At 42.6% G+C, this 18,052-nt stretch overlaps 1 protein-coding gene and 1 long non-coding RNA gene across 2 annotated transcripts in view; one reads left to right on the top strand and one right to left on the bottom strand.

Annotated features, from left to right (window-relative positions):
- LOC124711656 overlaps positions 1-18,052 on the top strand; it is a 382,392-nt gene that overhangs the window by 1,242 nt on the left and 363,098 nt on the right. The gene's annotated exons all lie outside the window — the stretch shown is intronic.
- The window catches only part of LOC124711657, a 73,481-nt gene that overhangs the window by 54,956 nt on the left and 473 nt on the right, over positions 1-18,052 (bottom strand). The gene's annotated exons all lie outside the window — the stretch shown is intronic.

Here is an 18,052-nt window from a genome sequence, read left to right as displayed (position 1 = left end):
TCCTACCTCGGGTATGGATGTGTGTGATGACCTTAGGTTAGTTAGGTTTAAGTAGTTCTAAGTTCTAGGGGACTGATGACCTAAGATGTTAAGTCCCATAGTGCTCAGAGCCATTTGAACCACCAACGAACAGCCGACAACATAAGCTACGCGAGCGTCCCATGTGTTGTCAAAGCGTGTTCTATGACTACCGTCCGGGTACTATTATTAGACTATTATTATTATTTCAGGGTTTTTATCAGTACAGAACGGTTGGTCTAGTGATTCGGGAATATGAGCTTATCCGTGTGGCGATGTGTCCATGGCAGTTATTGAATGTAGTAAAAAAAATTCAACCTCTGTCATTATGTCTTATGTATAGTGCTACAACTTTCCTATGCCTTTAGGCATTTTAAGGGGAAGGATTGCAGTCATTTGGCAAAGCATGACCTACCAGCCACCAATTTTACTTGGGTCATCTACGTCTATTTCTACTTGACTACTCTGCAGTTCAATCTTAAGTACCTGGCAGAGGGCTCGTCGAACTGCTTTCCTACTATATCTCCACCGTTCCACTCCCTAATAGCACGCGGGGAGAAATGAACAACAAAATCTTTTCGTGCGAACTCTGATATGTCGTATTTTAGTACTATGATCATTTCTGCCTATGTAAATGGGAGTCAACAAAATGTTTTTGCATTCAGAGGAATGAAATTAAAAGATCGTATGGCATTGTCGGCCGGGAGCCTCCACCTGGGGAAACTCGGTCGGCCAGTTGCAAGTCTTTTCAGTAGGTCCCACATTGGGCGACTTGCGTGTCGATGCTAATGAAGTGATGGTGACAACACAGCGCCCAGTCACCGAGAGGAGGCAATCTCGAACCCGGACAGGAATACGACCCCAGGCCTGCTCCAGTGAGAAGCGCTGCCACCGAGCTAAACGGGCGGACATTCGGAGGAGAGAATCGCTGATTGAAATTTCGTTAAAAGATCTCAGCAACGAAAAATGCCTTTGTTTTAATGACTACCGCGCCAAATCGCTTATCAATCCTGTCTGGTGCGGTTGCCAGTACTCCAGAAGAGGACGGACAAACGTATTTGAGGCAGTCTCTTCAGTAGACCTGTTGCATCTTCTAACGGTTCTGCCAATAAAACGTAGCCTTTGGTCCACCTTCCCCAATATTTTTTTAGTGATGGTTCCAGTTCAAGTTGTTCGTAATTGTAATCTCTTAAGTGTTTAGTTCAATCGGCAACCTTTAAATTTTTGTTTGTGTCGTGTAACCAGGAAGATTACTATCAAGAGCTCATATACCGGGCGTACACAACTGGACACTCGCCATTACGATGGCGGTGCGGTATGTTGTACTTCTATCTTCCTGTATGTGCTCTTGATGCTAAGCTTCCTGGTATCACGGCCCAAGTAAAACAGGACGCTGGTACGTTACTTACCCCTTGCCATGCGGCTGTAGCTGTCCACATTAAAATGTCTCAAAAGGAGGAAATTGGTACGTACGATTTCTGTTTACTGGTCCAGGACAATAATTTCAAATGTTCGAGGAGAAAAAGGGCGTGGTTGTACTCACTAGAGGAAAAAAGTCCACATTTTTTGTGCACTTGTAAAAGTTTATTAGTTTCATATGCGATAAATGTGCTGGAGATTTATGCAGAATCAGTTGCGTATTGGACTTCTAGCACAAGCACTTACATAATTCGTCTCGTAATTATGCGCAGCCTGTCTGAAAGCGAGGTCTTATTATCCACTGGACTATATTATTCTTTTTCCTACACGAAAATCAACAGTTTTAAGGCTGTGGATACAATTGGACGAGTGTGACAAGAATCATACTGGGTTTTATTCATGAAGAACGCGAAAAAAATTTCCTGAGATGATAGCCATCGTTATCTGATCTTGTGATAACTTAATAATGCCTTGTCGTTGCGCTTCAGTGAGTCCAGCTCCCTAGCGGCTCTACTTACCTTAAAGAGCTGTCATCAAAACTCGGCACAAAAAGCTGGTATAATGTGAATGCGAATGTGTGAAACACTGCCGGAGAAGAATAAAACAAAAAAAAAAAAAAAAAGAGCGAAGAGTGAACCAGGTGGCGAATAAGACCTCGTGCTTCAGTCGTCTCGCCCCTTTCCAGAGCTGTCTGCCCAGTTTCACAAAGACAATTTAAGGTCCTGGTTGTCACTGTGTGCAGGGAGGTAGGAGCCACCCGCTCCAGGGAGCTCCGATGTTGAAACTATTATTCCATTCTACGTTTTGTTCAGTTCTGGAGCTAAATTCCAGTCGTCTTAACTACACTAAGTACCCTAACCTTTCAGCAACGGAGTCAAACGATTTCTATCGACTCCGGAACGTTTCTCATATGGGCTGTAATTTTACGATGCCCATTGATGTGGCAATAGAATCATTCTGCGACAGACTACAGAAAAATTCTACCGCTGCCAACGAACACACAGCGTAATAACGGTAAAGGCATAGTAAAAGAAATCAGAGCTCGTACGGAAGGATGTAAAGTCTCTTTTCCCCCTAGTTCCATTAGCAAGTGGAACAGTAAAGCGAATCACTAGAGTGGTACAAGATAAGCTATCCTACGTTACGCATCTTTGCAGGGTACGAGTATAGATGCAGATATAGATCTGAATTTCTTCGACGTCATCCGTCACCCTTAGCGAACTGCACAAATTCAGTCGAATGCTGCAACACTTCTTTGATGGAGTCCTAAATGGATTTTTTTCGCAGTGCTTTGGCTTAACGTCTCTGAAGTCCGCTATATGACCCTTACGTGACTAACAAAGTTACAAACATAGCAGTACATAATATTTTGTTTACGTCAGGAACAAGGGGCTATTAAACAGAGGAACACAATGCCACCAACTTTTTTCTGAGATGAAACTCCTACTAGAATAACTAAGTGGATATTAGGAAACAAGCACTCCGGTTCACAAACGTTCTATTGTTCAGGCGTCTCGAGGACAGGTTGTTCACATTCACGGACTTACTGTGACGGAACATGGAGAAGGCGGTGGTTATACGCAGCATCTGGCGGGGAGGCAAAAGTCATGGAGCTGCCGACCTCCCATTATTCAAATGGCTTGCGATGAGATTAAATGCAGAGATCGGAAAACGATATGAGGCTCTCAGAAGAGGTCAGGGTTTAATTTGCCTGTTGGGCAAGAAGTAGCGAACTGAGCGGTGATAGGAGAAGTGGAGAGAGTGTCTGAACCAACACTTTAGCGACCCTGTAGTTACGGCCACTTCCTCAGGGTCAGGCCCACACACCAGCCAATAATTATGGCGATAGCACCGGATGTACAAAAGTGTGTGTGCGGGGTGGGGGGGGGGGGGGGGGGGGGAGAATTGATAGCCGCGGGAGAGTTAAAACATATAGTGTGCTGGTTACGAAGACGCAAACGTTACAGTTTAAGTAGCGTTCGCTGTATTATGAGAGCATTAAGTAGATGTGGAAAATTAATATCTAGTCCCATTGAAAACACAGTTTAACCTCGGGGATTACCTATCGCGATGTGTTGGCTAGCGCTAGACTTCTGTGGAACTCTTAAGGAAAATTTCATTGCAGAAGTTGAACAATATTTTTCCCAAGTTAGGTACCTTGTTATCCACCTGTCGAGCCTTCACACTGGAGGTGCAGTTTTGGGGACAGCGAGCTACATTCCCATCCGGCCATCCTGATTTAGGTATTCCGTGGCTCCCCCAAAACAAAAGCCGCTGTGGTTCTTTCGGGAAAATAACTGTTCTCGTGCATCTTCTTTCGGAACTAGTCGTCCGTCTGTAATAGCCTCATTATCGACGGAATGTTACATCCTAATCCCCACTCTTTCCTTTTGCAGATACGTGGAAACACCGACTATTCGAGTCCCGATGTGACACAGTTTTAAATTTCAAAATGGCGCACGTTTCTCTGCAGAGCAGAATATTAATTATTACTGATCGTTTATCTGAAACGTCATGAAGCCACAGCAGTTGACAATATAAACCCACTAGCGTGGCGACACAGATTTTAAATTAATATAGTATTACAATTTCTTATAAATTCGGATACGCAAATTTTCTGACTGAGCAAGGTGTGTGTGGCTCGGAAGCTTGTGGAAATTATCTGTAGATATGAAATTGATTTTGCAGTTTGTTCCAGTAGGAACCTGGAAGTCAGGGATCATAAAAGAGTTTATTTACATAACAGAAAATTACTCAAATGTTTATTTAGAACGGTTATAGCTACAGGTTGCGAGACGACGGCGGAAAACAGTGTGCAATAGGTTACGTGTGCATATCGATGAACTTTTATTTAGTGCAGGGACTCTGTTTGTGGTTGTATGCGATACATCACACTAGGTTTCGAGGAAGGCATCCAGACGTGCCTTCACTAGTCCAAGCAGACTTATCTACTATAGGTTAAGATTATTTTTCTTTTAACGTGTTGCCCTCAGTTTTTCCTTAACTTAGTGCAATACGTTTCGGAGTTGCATTTTCTAGGACTACATCGTTGTTTTTGGGCGTTACATGTGCTTCAATTTATGTCCAATCATTTACCAGTAAGCAAACGACAAAGTCTTAGTTTTTCAGGAAATCCACCACTGATGAGATAAATGAATTAAGTGTTGTCAAGTTACCTTCATTTGGCCATCAAAATTTAATATTCCATGTTTGCGCTTAACGCTCCAAATAATGCAACATGTTTATGATAGTACTGCATGAATAATTTAATTTGTAGTTCTATGATTTACTGATGGAGAAGTCTTATTATTATCGTGTACATAATGTGTAGTAGAGGCACGAAAATAAAAATAATTTGTAACTACTGCTACTGTGAACTTCTAAATTTTATTTCATCTGTTTGTGTATACGATAATATTGTGACCTTCGCTTCCTTAATACATCCCAGAATCAAATTAAAGTTTGCGATGATAATAATAATGTGGTACAGCCATAAACACGTTATATTATTTGAAGTGTAAGTGCAGATGTCGAAGTCTTTCGCCTATTTATAAGGTGAACATCTCGTGGCTAAATAAAGGTATCCATTAATAACACGTCATTTTTTTATCTCATGTGATATGTCATTTACTGCTAGGTGATAAACTGAAACAAATGTAACTCCTGAAAATCATAAGCACAGTTTTTGAAAATTGATTTGTACCCCTCCAAACATATGAGATTAAAACTGATAAATTAAAAATTGTGATTGCATATTACCCACAAAAGTACTGGTAACCTATAAGTTACGGCCACCGAATGACGCACCTGTGACTGTAGTGGAGAGGCATGGATAGTCCCTCTTGCTCTGATATTTCTGAAGGCGTTTCGAAGTGGACAACATGCTCATAATGAAGAGCACAACGTAACTTTCATAGTACTGTTCCGTCGATTGTCGTGTTCGCGGAAACTGGACTAGCCGCACACTATAGTTGTTTCTAAATTCTGTCAATAGGACATTTTCCAGGGTTACTTCACACTAAATTACTTTAGTGGTCAGGTCTAGAACGTTTCGGCGCCACAGAGAACCGCTCGGTTTTATCTGTATACTTACGTTCACTTTCGCTGTCTCTTGTACCGTGTCTTGCCTTCAATACAACGCGTTACCTAGTTTAAGCTTTCCGCTGACTTCTCGCTCATTATAAGCCTACGAAGTTATTTTCTAAAGTGCAGTTTGACATACACAGCGTTCTACGTGCACCACACCAGATTTTCAGTTAATCTCCCGACGTTATTTGGAATCCACAATTTCACATTTACGCGACTGACATTGTTTTATTGTAGCTGTTACTGAAGGAATGGTGAGGCACGTCAAACATTCTACAAAAAATTTTCGTCACAACAAGATGATAAGATTGGTGATTCAACGGTGGAAATAAACTTGACAGTGTATCTCGATTGGAGCACACGGAAAGGAAGACTGCTCACGCCAGTTTACACGAGTGATTCAATTTTCTGCCTCGTCGAGACAAAATTAAAGAAATACATTTTGCGCGAGGTTCGAGTATTTCTGTGTGTCGGATTTTAAAGACTCAACGACCATACCTTCTTATCTAGAAGTTAGAATGCGTGGTCTTCCGATCTATGCTGCAGTTATTTCGTGCCCACTCTCCTCTGTGCTTGCTCTCTCGCTACCTTCTCCGTGACGCAGTCTTCTAGTCAAGACTTTCATACTGTGAAACGACAGAGGCTTGCCGAAATTACCTGCGTCACCACACGGCCGTCTCGTGATGATTGTTTTCCATACTCCCTCGGTAATTCACAATCTGCATCAGTCCATTTGTTGGCGAGCACACGTAAGTACTGAAAAACAGGATGTTCTCGTCAATTGATGGCTGTATTAATCGCCACCGATTAAGCGAAAGTGAAAAGTTACGTATTATCTTAGGAGGTATGGAGGTAAACAGATCATAATTAGATGAATTAATCCCTGAGACGAGAAAGTATTGTGCAATTTCTAGATAATGCAGTTATCTTAAATCTACCGTTATCTGAAAAAAGCTTCACAAATATTAGCAGATCAGATTTGGGAGTGGTGCAGAGATTGGAAGCTTGCCTTAAACGTTCACAAATGTAAAATAACGCGCTTCACAAAACGCAAAAACATGAATCTTAGACCTAAAATACAAAGAATTCACAAATGGAATCCGTAATCTCATACCTATTTCTGGGGATATGAAATTGAATGATCAGATACGCTCAATCGTAGGTAACGCAGATTGTATACTTTGCGAAAGCGTACTAACAATGTTTCAAGAAGCACTATTAAGTGAGGAGTATACAGCCTCTTATCTATCACTCCCGTGGGGATCGCGAAGACAAGATTGGCCTAATGACAACACATGCGGTGTCATTTCTTCCTGAGCGTCGTGCTGGAACCGGATGGAAGGAAACTAACACGCAGTGCAATAGGAATTACCCTCGGCTATGCCTTTCAGTGGGTTTCAGTGTGTCGATTATTATACTACTACAATAACGTGTCGAAAGTTTGTCAAAATAAACAGCACACTGAGCGCGCCGTCCGACGCTAATCACCACACCGTGGGGCAGGTGCAGCAGCACGTTCAGGAAGCAGTCGCTTCACGAATTAAAAGCCGTCAGCAGTTTCCCCCAAATATCCCTGTCTTTCTTATAAGTGACTACCATAAAGTCTCTGCGATTACGGAAGCTGGGTACCAAATGGCTGCTGAAGACACTGACATTCAGAACAAGAGAAAAACAACGGAGCTTGCTGTGACACGTCTGAACTGTGTCACAAAGGCAGGCAGTACCTTAACAGGTGATGAGACGTGGCTTGTTTTCTTTTCACTGGGCATTGTCAACACTGTGTCTATACAGCAAAGATTAAAATCGCACCATGTGCATCGGCATTCAGAATAGAGAGAGACGTGTTCAGATTAAAGAGAGAGATCTTCAGAGGCTATTGAATACCTTGAGAAACAACTAAATCTTTAGATGAAATGGTTGCTCTGTCAGAGAGAAATGGAGCACAAGATTCTGAAAAGTCAAAACTTCTGTCAGTACAGTGGCTACGTTTTTTTCATTGTTGGTAATTTTTGTTTTAAGGGCATTAGGGCGTAGTCCAACGTATAATTCCCTCTCTGACGTTTATTCTTCTAGTGCTGAAGACATCATAAGAGGCTATAAATTCAGGAAGCAGTTACCATCTTAAAGAATCTTATCATCCGAATTGTTTACACGCATCAGACCGCTGGGTTGTCGCGCCGGCATATGTTTTATTCCGTCTCAGTTGCACATTTTTTTTTTAATAAGGTTACATGTTTTGATCGCTCAAGATCATCTTCATATCCAAGCAGCTGCGTCGTCATCTCGTCTTGTTTATCCTTGCTGTTCGTTTTATTTAGCACTTGTATGATGTCAATCCTCCTCCTTTTCTGTCAAAGTTGTTGTGTGGTTTCGAATTTCTGTAGTCTCTCTGTACATCTTAGCATAGGAATGATGAGATCGTGCGTGGATACGTATAAACAGTTGAGTTTGCTGACCTTGTTTGAGATTGCCACAGCATTGGAAGACGAAACGCTAGGCAGAGAAATATGCCTTGGACTATGGCCTAAAGCACAGAAAACAGAAGTCAGCAACAACGTAAATACCAGTCGTGAAAACCCGCGTTCTAAAATACATTTTTCCCTTCAGTTCGTGAAAACAAAAACAAGTAAAGTCTACTGACAGTATTCAAATCTAAAAGAAAGCAGCATAAATACCTGAATTTCACAAAAGAGTTGCTTTCGTTACCCTGCAAACGCGGGAAGAATTGTTAACAGTCAGATGAAAAAACACGAGAAAAATTGGCTGCAGGGTGACAGATACATCGGCGGCAGCAGCAGCTTACGAAACCACCAAAAATTGTTTTCATAAGCTTGCAACAAGTGCAGTAATCACTGCGATACAGCGTGAGAGGCCACATAAATTCAAAAACACGAGAACTTAAACGGAAAAGGACTTGAATTAGACAACATGTGATCCTTAGTGTTAATGAGATCAAAGAACGTTAAGCCATCCGCCTAACGGGGTCTAAGTCACGACTTTACGATATTCTGCCGGTATTCGGATGACATCACGACAAGATGGCCGCTGGACCTCTGTGAATAAACGGATCAGCTGTACTGGTCAGCTAGATCAGTACAGTGTTTAAAGTATTCACTTTTTAAGGACAGTAAACGTCCTAAATTCATGTTAACTACCTTTGAAGATGTCTCCTTTAATACAGAGAAATACTGTATGCAAGAACCTAGGTTTGCAAATTGGCAAATATAAGCATAGTTTCGCCCGAAGGCAGTGAAAATAATGCACAGCACTGCAGATTACAAAATACCACCGAATCTTCATTGTAGTAGTGAGCCAAGAAGCAAGCGTATGGGCACATTGATTGTGACTGAAAAACTAATGCAGAATACTGAGGCGAGCGCTGAAGAGCCCTAAACACATTCCGATTTGTCGGCGACCGACCAACAGTTTACTCGTGCGTGGGCTTGCTGGACGACCGACACACAGAGTTTGTTTATCGAGCGGTGGGGCGGTTGGGTCTGACCACCGATAGTTCATCCCCCCACCATCTCGCCCAACAAATTCTACCGTATGTGGAGCTGTCGTGACAGTCGCCAGATAGAAGTTCGCTTTCGAATTGCGCACGGGAATAAAAGATGTTTACATATGCCTAACATGATAGAGTGCGAGGCAGACGAAACTTTGATGACAGAATTTCTGGAGGAATTTAAAAGACTGCATACGTGCGACCCGTCGTGCGAGAAATATTGGAACAGAGATGCAATAAATGTAGCGTAATGGTTTTCATGTAGCATACAGCGCCAGTGAAAGGTACATTTTAGAAATAGTAGACCGTGGACTGACTGTACTTTGATTTTTATGTTTTGCACACAGTCTACGGACTTTTCCCATAAAGAAAACTTGCTTCATTCAAAGAAGTGTTAGTCCGGCCGAACACTGCGTCCTCTGCTGTGAAAAGTAAAGTGTAGACCTGAACTTTTTTTCTTCTTGTTCTTGTTTCCTTCTCTGCTCTAACGGTTGCTAAATGCTTCATTTCTTGTTCATCTGTTGCTGCATTTATTACATTATGTGCTCCACGACAATTTGTAATATTTCTGCTTCGAATTTGAAATCCTTTTCTTACACTTATAGTGACATTTTTTACTAAACATATAAATAAATAAACACCTTAAGTTTAGATTAACATAATTTGCTTTATTTCTTTTGCTTTACCATGATTTATTTCTTCAGGCAGCTATAAATGACGCTGCAGGTTTCAGGAGTAATTTTACATAGTAACTGTACAGATAATCTGCTGTGAATTAGAAGTCTGCAAATGGTTAGTAACCCTAACATAGATTACAGTGAATCTCACCACATCACATTATCGGCATTGTTTCTCGTCAAATGAGGCTCAGCGATCTTTCACAGCTCAAAAGAGCGTTTCTCGTCCATGGTTAAAAAAAAATCGGAAATCGTCGTGTCCTTCAGTAACTAAGCGTGGGTGAATTTCTTCCTTTGAAACAACCGTGTCTATGTCCACAGCTTTCATTCACCTTGTCTAGGCCTAAGAGAGTCGAGGCAGTTCGAAGTTTTTGCTCTTTGTTATACCAAGCTGCGACTCGACCAACACGGCCTGACGCAGAAACAAGCAGCCAGCGACAAAGGCAGGGCGGCGCTGCCAACAAGTTAAATATGTGCGTGTGTAGACTCACTCCGGCTTTCAGGACTACGCCGGCTGAAGAAATTACATGTCCCAAAATAGCGGACGAACGTAGACCAAATCTGTACAAGGTAAATGAATGGCAGTGTGAATGGCATGAAATTAAAAAAGCTACAAGAGTTTAATGAATGAATGATGGCCTGGCATTATTGGCGGGGAGACCGCTTCTAGGTCTGTGCAAGTCCTGATGCAAGTCTTTCTGTTTGACGCCATTTCGGCGCCTTGCGCGTCTCTGCGATGGAGATGAGACGAGATGCCGGCCGCTGTGGCCGAGCGGTTCTAGGTGATTCAGTCTGGAACCGCGCTACCGCTACGGTCGCCGGTTCGAATCCTGCCTCGGGCATGGATGTGTGTGATGTTCTTAAATTAGTTAGCTTTAAGTAGTTCCAAGTTCTAGGGGACTGATGACCTCAGATGTTAAATCCCATAGTGCTCAGAGCCATTTTTGATTTTGAGATTAGGTGAGGTGACTGGGACATCATAGAGTCCGCGAGCTAAGAAAATCTCCAAGCCGGTCAGGGAATCGAACACGAGGCCCCGTGATATAGAGGCAGCGACGCTAAGCACTGGATCACGAGTTGAGGACCCCAAAAGAGTTCACCACGTATCCCCTGACATCAGAGAGATTACAGTTGAAACACTTCCAGCCAAGTCTCGGAGCAGTGCGCCTCAGTATAATGGCCCCTTCCCGCAATACATGTTTAAGAGTGCGAAACGACACTCAGAAATGTGTGACTATAGACGTGTAGGGACTCTGGAGCACTTAGCATTAATTTGTCAGCTTCTGCTGGACGTTAGGGAGCAAGTTCCCTCTTAATATTTGTGTGACGTTCTAAGATACCCAGAACTATATTCATCGTTTCGAAAGTAGAGGTCTGTTTCCATGTCATTTTACTCACTATGTTTCATTAAACACTCTTATTACATATAACTTTGGTTGCAATACGAACAATAATCGTGTCCCTCCCTTAGCAAAAGCCGGCCGGTGTGGCCGAGCGGTTCTAGGCGCTACAATCTAGAGGCGCGACCGCTAAGGTCGCAGGTTCGAATCCTGCCTTTGGCATGGCTGTGTGTTATGTCCTTGGGTTGGTTAGGTTTAAGTAGTTCTAAGTTCTAGGGCACTGATGACCACAGAAGTTAAGTCCCATACTGCTCAGAGCCATTTGAACCTTCGCAAAACATAGGGGACAACTAGTATCAAGCTGATTTCGTCGACACCGCGTGGTCTTGAGGACCTCATCACACATTTTAGTTAAGTTTCTAGAATTAAGCTTACCCCACATCGTAAAAGAAGAAAACATTTCTTGCAACGTATTCTGTGTAGCCTCTACATTTTGGGGTTTGGGCCGTAGCCAAAGACATAATTTTGTGTACGTATCGCCTCCAGTCGCAGTAGACAGTTTTTAAATATATTCATTGCTAGTCGTAAAGACTTTCCCTCTTGCATTTCTATTACAGGTCGTTAGACGCGAAAGTGGTTCTAAATTGTCTTTGAATTTAGAACCACTTCAGAGTCAAACCACCTGCAATAGAAATTCACAAGGACAACTTTTTATGAAATTTAATACATATAAAAATGTATCCTGAAACTTGAGACGATATGTAAAAAGAATTCTGTATCACTGATGATGACCCAAATACCAAAGTGCAGAAGCTACGAAAAAATATTCCAGTAACTGTTTTCTCTCTGTGATTTGCGGGAAACTAAATTGTTGTTAATCCTATTTTACTGAGAGTGAGGACAAATTTTTTTAAAGTACAGCCGATTTATTCTCATAAGCCAGCGATGGCTTCTTAATAATGGTATAGTCTGGGAGCGAGTAACGTGGTGAGCGCAGCATGCAGCCTTGTTCGTTGACTGACCAGCCGTGAAACAGCACACGCAGCCTGTGCACCTGTGACTGTGCCCCCATCTCGTCGTATGCAAATGACGCAGTGTGGCGTGTGCTAGCATAGCAGCGACAACACCCCCCTCCCCCCAATTCTACCTTACTGCCAATTCCACGCACACATAGTCCTCTCTGCGGCACCTCTGAGTAGCAGCCGGTAGCCAGGGCCGCTTTTTCCACGTTCTTAATTAACAGTTGTGTGACAAAATACACGCTACTAACACACGGTTTATACATGGTGCTCGCCAATTTCGCTTCGCAATAGACTTCATCCAAAAACGAATATCACCTTAAAAACATGCTTTTCCTTAAGCTGGGTCCAGGGCCACGAAATACAGATTAAAAGGAGCCATGGTCTCTTTCAGGATCCGGTCATCTTGCAGAAACCTCTTAAAGAAGATAGACGTAACTGCACCTGCACACACACACACACACACACACACACACACACACACACACACACACACACACACACACACACTGACACACACACTGACACACACACACACACACACACTCACACACACACACACACACACACACACACACACACACACACACAATATACTTACAACAAAATTCAAAATTTGCTGGAGAGTATTCAAGAAAACAATTCAGAAAAATCTGCTTTAGAGGAAAGGATACACAGATGGAAAAAGAGTATGTTATAACTAAGAACACGTACAACAAATAATGTTTATCTGAAGCAGCACACCAACACAGTGGTGAAACCAGAATGTCTGGATGCTGAAGACCGTCTAGTATCGAATTATTAGCTTGATAAATTAAGGTATTAGAAAGAATAATTATACGGAAAATATTAGCTCCTCAGAAAAACGCAGCATTTAGGAAATTGTGAATTAATCCTGAAATTTATCAAAACAGACTCACCACGCAGGTCTTCAAATATCTGAGGGAAAAGAAATCAACCATCACTTCGACTCCCGAAGGGACCATCGCGGCAATTCGCCCCAAATAATTTAGGGAAACCACGGAAAACCAAACTCAGGGTGGCCAGACTGGGATTTGAACCGCCGTTCTCTGGAATGCTAGTCCACTGCCTGAGCGCCCTCACGGGCTGGCAGACAGCCTGGGCCCGCTAGAGAGAAATGCACCTAACTAGCGCCGCGCGCAACTGCAAACTCCTCTGAATGGAATTAGCTTTCAGGTTATTTCTCCTCTTCGCAGTTTCCATTTCCAGAGGATGAGTCCATTCCAGTTTTCTCATTTGCAACCACGGGCTATTCCTTATACTTGCGCAGTAACAAGCAAATTTTAAAACATTTTCCAAATTGCTTTTACTGCATTATCTGTAACTAACAAGTCAATCAAAGTAGGCAAAAACATAATTTATCGACAAACATTTAACATTGCTCATTAAACACGTCCGATTTAAGTGGCATAAGATTCATTGTGTTGTATTGTATTAAACCGGGGACCTAGAGACGACGGCGAGGCTTCGTCCCGCCGTAGCCCTCAGTGATTCACAACCCAACAGGCCACAGCAGCCCAACCACCCCACCGCCGTCCCACACCGAAGCCAGGGTTATTGCGCGGTTCGGCCCCGAGTCCCTCCCCCCGCCGGGAACTTCTCATACCAGACGAGTGTAACCCCAAACGTTTGCATGGGAGAGTAATTATGGTGTACGCATACGTGGAGACTTGTTTGCGCAGCAATTGCCAACACAGTGTAACTGAGGCGGAATAAGGGGAACCAGCCCGCATTCACCGAGGTAGGATGGAAAATCGGTTAAAAACCATCCACAGGCTGGCCGACATACCAGACCTCGACACTAATCCGTCGGGAAGCAGCGTGTTCCCCGAAGCTTGTTATATAGAGAACGGAAAAGGTGAAAATCTGAGGGTGCCAGATCGGGAGAATAAGGTGGGTAGGAATGACTCCCCAAACCAACTCCTGTGTAGTGTTTTTTGTTAGCCTAGCAGAATGCGGGCGTCCGTTAACGTGGAGTAGCAAAACTTTACGTAGTCTTGCTGGTCGTTGTTCTTGGATTGTGTCTGCAAGACGTCTCAGTTGTTCACAAATAAATGTCAGCAGTTATGTTCAGACCTCGGGGAAGATATTGGTAGTAGTCCACACAGTCCTTGTTCCACCAGGCGCACTACACGGCCTTTTGCTCATACGTGCAGGTCTTTGTACGGAGAATTGCTAATTTCTTTGTCTTTCTTTTCGTTGTGTTCTTATGGAGATACAATTTGTCGTCACCAGTAACGATACAGGATAGGAGAGGTCGGTGTCGTCCACGAGCCAATTGATGACGAGGGAGTAGAAATGCACACGCGGCCACCGTCTGATTTTTGTGATTTTGGCTTCGAGCATGCACTCGATCTTTCAACCTTCCCTTTGCACGCAAATGTCGCACGAAGGTGGTGTGATCACATTTGATCACATTTGCCAGTTCTCGAGTTCACTAATGTGAATCATTGTGGATTAATGCGTTTAAAAGATCTACATCAAACCCAGAAGGTCTTCCTAGACACGAAGAGTCACTAATTTGAAAACGATCTTCCTTAAAACAAGAAAACCATTTCCTGGCCATGCACTGTTCATTGGAATTATCCCCACACACGGTGCAAATGTTCCTGGCCGCCTCCGTTGCTGTCACCCCTCCATTGAACTCAAATAGGAGAATATGTCGGAATATGTTCCGATTTCTCCATTTGGCGCTGCACCATCTAGCATCCATAGCTCCACTTACTAACCCCAAGCGACAAAATGACAATATGTAAACTCGGATACCAATAGTGAACTACAAATACAAAACGACAGTCGACAAATAAACCCGTAGCCACCGGAGTAACAACATCCAAAACAAAAAGGTTACGCACTTACGCACCTATATCTGTAACGTAACATGATGCTCTTCTTTGAATCTCCACCTGGTACGCATCCCATACTGACGAGCAGTATTCAAGTATTGGTCGAACAAGTGTTTTTTGCAAGCTACTTCCTTCGTTGATGGACTACATTTCCTGAGGCTTCTTTCAATGAATCTGTCTGGCATCTGCCTTACTCGCGATTAATTTTATGTAGACTTTTCATTTCAAATCGCTCCGTACGCGTACTCCTAGATATTTTATAGAAGTAATTGTTGACGGCGATTGTTCTCTTTCTGTGTATATATTCGCAACACGTTACATTTGTTTATCTTGAGAATCAATTACCACTCTCTCTCCAAGCGCAGATTCTCTGCAGGTTTTCCTATGTCGCGACTTCTATGTATTCAACAGCGTCATCCGCGAAAAGCCTCGTGGAACGTCCGACGTTAGCTAATAGCTCATGTATATCTATTGTGAAAGGTAATGGTCCTAAGGCACTCCCCTGGAACACGGCCGAAGTTACTTTCACATCTGAAGACTTCTCTCCGTTCAGGCTAACATGCTGTGTTCTGTTTGTAGCAAACTTTTCAATCCAGTCACACAGTTGGTCTGATATTCCATATGTTCGTATTTTGATCGTTCGGCTGCACTGCGGAACTTTATCGAATATTTGCCAGAAGTGAAGGAACGCGGCATCTACCTGGGCGCCTTTATCTACTGATTTCCAGGTCTCGTGGACGAACAGAGCGAGCTGGGTTTCGCACGATCGTGTTGGTTCCTACAATATGGGACGCTGTTCCTTCGGACTTTTGTCTCCAGTCGTAGATGGAAAAGTTCTATTTCGAAAGCTCCATCGTCTATTTTACCTTGCAAGATTTTCCTTCTCATCCTAGCTACTGTTAAATGTGTGAAAATTTGTGCACAAACGATATCGATTTTCAGCTTCAGTTCTTTTTCCCCTAAATACTTTGCCACTAATGCAAGGAGGCACCTCGTCGCATCACTGGCTGTTAAAAACACATCACAATCGCAGTCCAAAATGTACAACAATACGAAATTACTCTGACGAGGATATGGCCCGCAAACACGTAAAGCAGTAACTAAACAGACAACTGATGTTATTAGTAGGCTTAATCATTCGCAGCTCCACAAAAACAATTACGGGCGAATTACAGCATGTCGTTTGTGTTTCTTCAATTTCCATCCGTCTTACTGCAGGACAAAAATCCTTGAAAAATATAACTTAAATCATTTGTGGTTGAACAATTATTTTTAGACTGATATAACCGTTCCGGATGTTAATAAAAAATTCCGTACATAAATCAGTTCTTCGATGAATTAATTAACGAGTTGAACTGTGATCCAACCTCTAAAATATCGAGCATTTGCTGTGAAGGCGAACCATGCGTCTTAATGTGATTCTTGTGTATTTAACAGCTAAGCTAAGAGTCAAGTTATTAGTAAAAGTTGCAGTGTAGTAAAAATACGTGGCAGCTTGGCAGCGCATTTTTATATTTCAAGCAATACCCTTAACTACCTATTCGTTTCATTACTAAAGATAGCACTGAAAGTGGCATAATATTCAAACACCTGCGTTGTGCTTCAAGTTTCTCTTTACGAAATTTCTGTCCTTCAGTGTTAATTTTTACACGTTCTGTTAAATATACGTGACATTCGAAAGTCCATTATTACCTGCCTCGCAAATAGTCACGTAAAACGTGCGAGAGAGGTAGTAGCTAATACCGTAGCTAACAAGAAATCATTCAGAGTCCACACACCGCAAAAACGCAACAATAATAAATCTAAATCGGTTACCGCTTGTCGCTTGCAGTCAAGGAGGACTCTCCCCTTAGTTTGCAAATCTTCTGTCGTAATCCCCAGGCTTGTTCGTATATACATGATTTCTTGGTCCCTGAGTCGTCAATTTTCTCGAGTTCAGGTTTCGCTTGCCGTAATTTAGGGGGAAGGGGGGGGCTACAAAAATAAAAAAGAAAACATATTTCGTCATCGTTTAGCTTTGGAAACACTTCTGATTTCTTCAGTGGCAAGCTGTGGCTACATTTATTTTTACTTCTCCTGCGCTGTTTCACTCCTGCTGCTCCGGAAAGTGTGAAAATGTAATGTCTTTTAGATAAGTTAAATCGTTATTCCTAGACTACAAAAATATTTTGTAGTTATAATTTCATAATTATTTCAAAAATTTGTCATTTTAATGGCTTTAGTTAACAATGCATCTAAAATAATTCATAAGCGGTGTGTTCGGAAGCTCCCGTTATAAACTTCCAGGACTTGCAAAGGCGAGTGAGTACGTAGTATTGTGAATAGAAACCCGTGTCCTGAAGCGTACCGTTTTCGTTGTACGACGGTTTCAGTTCAGGTGTGTAACGCCTCCACCTGTGCTGAATCAAAGAGAAAAGTGTCAGAGCTGCTCGTCCCGGTATGCAGCAGGGCAGACAGGGTGACGTGTACTGACGCCACTTAACACTCTCCTGTAGACACAGAGGTAGATCTGTTGGCACGAGTTCTGGTTGCTGCGCTAGAAACTGAGGAGACACCAGGTGGGGTGGAGAGCGTGTGTGGCAGAACACCTTGTCTGTAACAACGTTGGTGGTCGCCACATCGAGCCGCTTTTGTACTGCACTACTGTTCTGTACGTACAGTACGCTGGATTCTTTTAAGTTTTGGAATAATGTAAACACGTAATGTTTAAGTGTCAAAACAAACAAATGTACTTAAGTGATAAATGGATGTTTCGTTATGTGTTCTTTCGAATTGTTACCTAATAACTGAACTGGGTCACGCCTAATTCAGTTCCTCCGGCAGAAGTGGATGAGTTTAACTTCTCAAACGAAACCGTCGCAGAACGGAAACGGTACTTTTCCGGACGTGGGTATCTATTCAAAATGTTATGTAATCACTTACCTCTAAAATTCCTAGAAGTTTTCACGGCATATTTCACACTAAAAACATTGTCAGAAGTGAAAAAAGTAATAAGTGACAGATGAATGTCTTAAGACTGACACGGCATCGAACTCGAGACCTTGGGGTCCTTGATCTAGCACTTGACCACCAGCCAACCTAGAAGACAATAATAACAGTAATTCTGACTGTGTAGGTTACA

The sequence above is a fragment of the Schistocerca piceifrons genome, chromosome 8, assembly GCF_021461385.2.
Source record: "Schistocerca piceifrons isolate TAMUIC-IGC-003096 chromosome 8, iqSchPice1.1, whole genome shotgun sequence".
Taxonomy (NCBI): Eukaryota; Metazoa; Arthropoda; class Insecta; order Orthoptera; family Acrididae; genus Schistocerca; species Schistocerca piceifrons.
Note: the sequence above shows the minus strand (reverse complement) of the source record. Positions and strands in the feature narration are given on the sequence as shown.